This window comes from Anabas testudineus, chromosome 1, assembly GCF_900324465.2.
Source record: "Anabas testudineus chromosome 1, fAnaTes1.2, whole genome shotgun sequence".
Lineage (NCBI taxonomy): Eukaryota > Metazoa > Chordata > Actinopteri > Anabantiformes > Anabantidae > Anabas > Anabas testudineus.
Genome location: NC_046610.1, coordinates 27182811 through 27189950, shown reverse-complemented (window position 1 = coordinate 27189950; position 7140 = coordinate 27182811).

The following is a 7140-nucleotide window of genomic DNA, read 5'->3' as shown; positions in this document are numbered from 1 at the left end:
TGGGAGTGTGTGCTGGGAATGTGTAGTGATGTGAAATAGAAACTTGCATAATACACATTGGATTCTTTTGTCCAACAAGTCCTCCAAAAATAACACCCCTGTGGGTCATTTGTCTCTTCCCTGTTATAGAAACTATATGAGCATTTGTTGTAAGAGCGCCCCCATGTAGTAAGGCAGGCATCTGTTACAATGGCATTAAAATGGCGGCTGGGCTAACACAATCAAAAACACTGGACTGTGCAAACAGTCTTGGTTGGGATAAGGCACAAAGGGTTGAGGAACTAAATAAATATGGTTAGGGTTAGTGACAATGTTGAATGTTTGCTTTAAAATGCTTCCTGCTTGTGAAGAACTACTTAACTCTTTAACTTCACATGCCATTTGTCCCCAACCAGATAGCCGCCCACCCTGAGCTTAGTTCTGCTGGAGGTGTCTCCCTCTAGTTTGTCATCTAGTGCTGCTCAAGTGGGGTTGTTGGGTTTTCTGTATAATTCTGTATAAAGTTATATTTGTAAAGTCTTAAACCTTAAACACTGTATAGTTCGTTGAAAGTACTTCTATTGTGATTTGGTGATATACAAATAAAATTTTATGATAAATAAAAAAAGTCCTGTTAGCATAAGACCTTGTGCTAATAGGACTTTAAGATATATCCAGCTTCCCCACATATCAACAAGTAAGAGCAATACATTGACAGGTCAATTGACAAAACCTAAGATTAACTTTACACTTGTTTCTATGAAACACAGGCAGGAGTAGAATGGTGTCTATACAGTGCATAACTATGGTGTACATTTCGCATTTCATAACCCTTTACAGTATGTCCTCTAACATTAGACATAATACATATTGATAAGCAAAAAGCTGTTGATTGCCCCACTTCAGTTTATTTTTACAACATCAGAAATTGATCTAGTAAAATATATCAAATGAATTACATGAAATCATAAACAAGGTCACATTGAAAGAAAACAACACAGAATAATAATGATTTGATAGTGTTTGTTTGTTTTAATGTTTCAATGACACCTATGTAACCCCTACAGGAGTTACTAAAGACAGTGACTTCAACTCAAAGCTCAGTGAGCATAACCATGGAAATTAACAACACACATTGTCTGTTTCAACACATGTCAAATCAAACAGGCCACATGACGTGTCATTGGTGCTTCAGACTTTGGCCTTTAGAATTCAAATTGCCCATGTTATGCTGAAATAAAAGATATGTTATGTTATGCAAATTACTTGTGCATTACAGAGCTAAATTTGAATAAATGTTTATATACATAAAGAATCGTGGCATAAACAATAGAAAAACAACTTATTTAACTCAGAGTTAAATAATAGAGAGGAAAACCTTACTGTAACAGCGGAAAAAACTGTACATTATTTTTAAAGGCAGATATTGTGATACACACACAACAGCAGAACTCATCATGTAGCTTTTTATTATAGTATTATATATAGGCCTGCTTTGCTCAAAATAAATTTAACTGCTATATACAGGTATGTTTGTACTGTACACTGATCATCCACAGGACAAGGGCCAGTATGGGAAAAAAAAATGCTGTCCATAACCAACAGGTGTCAGAGCACACAATGCATCACAGCCTACTGTGTATTAGAGCTCTTAATGTCATGTGACAAACCAGTAAACAATAAGTTTAGCTTATTAAGCTTAACTAACTCTGCATTAAGGCAATGTATATGTGTGCATATACGCTACTATAGCATATACAGTGCTAACACTACTTCATATCAGTTCTCAATGATGGAAATATCATGCTGGATCTATATTGATATAGACTGGGTAATGTATTAGAGATAAAAGGATGCCACATCGTTAGATGAAAATGAAAATTATTACTGTACAGAAGGATGAATTCAAAGAAACCCAAAGTAAAAAAACTATGTAGGAGATTGTGTTGTAATTTGATCAACTCAAAATTTACATTACATTTAGTTATTTGGCAGATGCTTTTATCCAAAGTGAACAACAAGTGAAGTACAATGCAAGCAAATATTTTAGCCAACTTTAAATAGAGTACTTTAAGTAAACTTAAAGTAAGTGCTCTAGAAAGAGCTGTTTCAGTTACATAGGGTATTTTAGGTTTGTTTTTTTTTTTAATGCAGAGAAAGATTTAAGTGTAGCTGAGCGTGCAGAGGTGGGTAGAACCCCAGAGCTAAAAGGTTTTGCCTAGGACCTTTTGAGGTAAGGTGAGGTGAGGGCACCACAAGACTTTGTTAACCTGCAGAGTGAGCAAGAGGCATTGTTAAACAGCATGAGGAAGTTCAGGTAGGCCAGTGCTGTTGAGCTGACTACTTTGGCAATAGTAAGGGCTTTGAACCCGATGCAGGCAGCTACAGTAAGCAAGTGCAGAGATCTGAAAAGTGGTATAACATGTGTCCTGGTATGGCTGATTAACAACCCCCCCCTGCTACTTAATTGGCCAGATCAGTTTTCCCAATCTTGTGAATATCGAGCTGGTGCCAAACAAAAGGCTAGGAGATGGAAATACCTTTTTTCCCAGCCATCCATCATGGTATTTGTCAATGTCAATTCTGAACTGAACAAAAGAGAGGAGTTAGAGACCACCACTCAGCTGCCAGATCATAGCCTGGCCAGGAGTAGGTGGTTAGCATGGTAGCAATGCCGATAAGTGACAGAGAGGCTACGGTAAAGCAGGGGAAAGAGGCAACAAGAGAAGGTCCAGGTCAGAATCAGGGGGTCAGGTCCAGAGATCAGGATATCAGGTTGGTCGATGCAGAGATCAGACAATCTGGCAAAGAGACTGTGGGAGAGGTACTGCTTACTGTAAAAGGGGGAGGGCGAGGAGAACAAAAGAAGGAGGGCAATAAGTGGAATGACAAAATATAAACCAGGAACTAGGAGTCAAGCTGAGAATTACGACACAATCCAGTAGTCTAAAATCAAAGAAACAGAAAAAAGGTTACTATCCATAATCTAACACTAATGTCCATATTCAATTCAATTCAATTTTATTTGTATAGTGCCAAATCACAACAAAAGTAATCTCAAGGCACTTTACAGTGTAAAGTTTAAGACGAAGAAGATAATTTTATAAAAAATGATACAGAAAACCCAAAAATCCTATTTGAGCAAGCTTTTTTAGGCAATAGTGGAGAGAAAAAACTCCCTTTAGATGAAGAAACCTCCAGCAGAACCAGGCTAATGATGGGCGGCCATCTGCCTCGACCGGTTGGGGTGAGTGGAAAGAGGAGAGAGAAAAGAACAGCAGAAAGCAAGCAGCAAAGACATTGGGCAGGTCAACTGGATTCTGGAGATATACAGCTCCAGGCCGAGTGTACCCAGAAAAGCAGAAAAGTATAGATAGAGTGGGAGACAAAGAGGAGGAAGCACAACTACGGAAGAAAAGACACAAAGTTAATGACATGCAGTGGTGGTATTTCAATGAATAGAGGAGAAAGGACAGAGGAGAGGAGCTCAGTGTATTAGTAGAGGTCCGCCAGCAGACTAACCTATAGCAGGTAACAGATGGTTCATCATCTGAGACATCACTAATTGTACATCTTATAAAAAAGGAAGTCTAGTCCTAAATGTAGAGAGAGTGTCTGTAAACAGTAAACACACCGGTCTTTCCTCGTCCCCCACCATCGTCACAGTGAAGCCAAGCGCTACATAACCTCGTCATATTTTCTTGTCTTAGCTTTCGGGTGACTTTCGTTTATCTCTTTATCTCCGTCTCTGTCCGCCTTTCTTTTCATCCCTGTTACCCCCCATTTTTTTATGGTGTCTCTTGAGAGTTTGTTCACTACACTTCATACCTCCCGCTGTGTGCAGTATGTACGCATACTCGGTGAAATAACACCATAGAGCTAATACTCTCTGCGCACACTCTGACAATGAAAGTGCCAGTGCCATCTACTGTGCTGGATGTGCAATTACACTTTATTCTAGCACGGCCAAAAAGCAGGTGGTTACATAATTGCTTAGAAACTACCTTTTCAATAATTTTAGAGATAAAGGGCAGATTGGATATTTGTCCGTAATTCACTAAAACCCCTGAATAGGCTTTTTGAGTAGGGGTTTGACTACAGCAACCATGAAAGCCTGTGGTACATCCAGAAAGGTAGCAAAGGGTCGAAGAAAACAAAGAAGGAAGACTTACGATACATGGCTGGAGTGTGGCTTCATGGATGGAAAGGCATGATCTGGCAGGGGACTGAGGACTGCGAACGTAGGGAGACCTAAGTAGGGAGCAACACAGGTGAGAGACATTAGGCTAATTACCAGAGTAGGATAGTAGAGGGAAAGAGGCACACACAGAGATTAAACAACTAGCCAAGATTGAACGATATGGAACATGGTGAGCCCTGTGGTGGACAATGGACCTGTCTGACTCATCCTGGTGCCCCGTTTTTGGTTGGAGATCTCATCGCTTGGATGTCCCGTGTGGTCTCTGTGGGATGCGTGTGGTGACTGGGGTTGGTTCCACGCTACCATGAAGATGGTCATGGCCTCGGCAGATGTCGACAGTACCTGGACTCCATATTAACCTAAATAAATCAATTGTTGTAGTGAACTGCCTGCTGCTTAACACATTGTATGTGATCTCCCATAGGATGGGTTCCCTGTTGAATCTGGTTCCTCTCAAGGTTTCTTCCTGTAGCTTTCTCAGGGAGTTTTTCCTTGCCACTGTTGCCCTCGGCTTGCTCATCAGAGACAATCTGATTACTACGATTCATATACAGTCACTGTACATATAAACTTCCATAGTTTCTTGGTTGTGTTAAGCTTCTTTGGAACAATGACAATGCAATGCAAGCGCTATACAAATTGAATTGAATTGAATTGAATTGAATTGAATTGACACTGTTTGCTTTGCAATTCTGAATCTGGATCTGTAAGACAGAATGACATGAGAACGTTTTTTTCTGCTAATTCAGCGTAGACCATGTAGCACAGATCCATTCCAATAGTCTGCCACTGACCTGTTGCCTTGAAATAATATGATGAGTTGAAAAGGTGCTCTTCTCTCTGGTTTGGCAGGATCAAAAGCTCTTTCTAATTCTTCTCAAAATTAGGTTAAAGAGTCAAAAGCAGAAGATTCTCTGGCTCATTTGGCACAAACAGCACAAATGCAAGCAGATGATGAGGTCAAGGGGAGACCAGCTGGCAAAGGCCACATTTTGTCATTTGGAAGATACTTTTATTCAAAGCGACCTACAAGTGAGATACAAGGTAAAAGGGTTAGCAGGATAAGTGTAAGGAGGTCTTGCCTAAGGATACTAAGCTGAAACAAGCAACAAATAACAACAACAGACCAAGTATCGCAGTCATGAGAAAAGCAACATTTTCTAGCTACCCATTTTAATATCAACAACAGATTAAGTCAGCAGACTCAGTACTAGAATAGCTTCGCTAGGTGAAACAAAGGATGGCGAGAATGTGAAGGATGTAATGGTTACACCTCTGCCCAACTCCTCTTAACACCTAGAACATTAAGTGCTCCACAGGAGGTCCTCATTCTCTCTGTAAGTAGTGGGGGAACTGACAATTTATGTCTTATAATTGCTTATGTCATTCCACCCTGGACTATAAATATTGACCCATTTTCATTCATCTGACATATTCTGTATATATATTGAGTTCTCTGTATTGATGTTGGGGTATTTGTGTTGGTGTGGATCTTTCCTGGTTGTGGTTCCCTTTCTTTCTGTCTGTGTTGAGAACAACTGCAGTGAGGCAAAACAATTCCCCTCTGGGATTAATAGTTTTTAAATCTTGAATCTTAAATTTAAGTTTTATGTTCAATTGTATTTGTTAGAGAGCTGTTTACCTATATAGTGCACAGTCACTATACAGTCTACCACTTGCTCATGTACATATGCAACCCCAGGGGAACACTATTTAAAATCTAATAGTTGCGACTATAGCTTCTAACCAGAAGTTATAGTGATAGCTATTCGTCCCCTGTCAGTCAGTTCACTCTGTACAACTCATGGATTATGGGACATATAATTTCTCAATCAAATCAAATCATCAAATCTCATCAAATGGAAGAAAGCCAACAGCTATTCTAGTGCTTCATGGAACTAGCGGAGAGGACAGCATGAGCCATCGAGGGGACTGTTATCCAGACGGTAAAAGAGAACAAAAGTATGTGGAGAGAACCAGCTGGCTGCTGCACAAATCTCATCCATAGATAGTCGGTCAACAACAAAAATGACATTTCCATTCCCCTGGGAGAAGTCAGCTGCCAGTCAAAATGACCCCAAGAGCACAACACATGATGACAAAAGTCATCAATGAAAGGCATCACTGGAACTGGCTAGTATTTGTCTTCATGGGGCTACAGTATCTAAAACATTGCAGCAGGGTGCCTATAGAAGGACACCACGAAGGAAGCATGTTTAGAGTCACTGCCATGTAGATCAAAGTGAGATTAAAAGCCTTTCTCTTTATGTTATTTCTCTCACCTGGCCTGGGAGTACAGCCAGGTAACACTCCATACAGATCAAAGTCTGGAAGAAATCAATAACTATACATAAATAAATCATCTACAAAATTTCTGTTATAGTAAACAGTGTGGTAAAAACACAACTTGAACAAGCGAGAAACTCAGACAGAGCCAAGTGATGATCTCAGAGGCTGATGTTTCTGCTGCTCCAGTCACAATCTCCCACATTATGTAGCCGTTGACTGGGAGCCTGAGAATGGCAGACAGAAACACAGGGGAGTACTCAGCACAATTGTAAGTAGAGAAGGTTCGCATTGCTCAGTGCTGTTCATTGTATTGTTCTGTATTGAGGTCTCCGCTGGTGAACTAAAACCTGTGAAATATCAAAGTACCCTGACTTTTTGAGCATTAACAGTAATAATTAATACTTTATTGATCCACTTGGGGAAATTGTGGTTGGACAGCTGCTAGACAGTACAGTGGTGTGAAAAAGAGTTTGCCCCCTTACTGCTATTTTTTTTGTCAGTTTGTTGCACTTTAAAGTTTCTGATCATCAAACGAATTTAATTATTGGTCAAAGATAACACAAGTAAACATATCATGCAGTTTTTAAATGAAGGTGTTTATTATAAAGCCTAAAAATAAATCCAACTACATTGCCCTGTGTGACAACAACTGCAATCAAGCGTTTTCAATA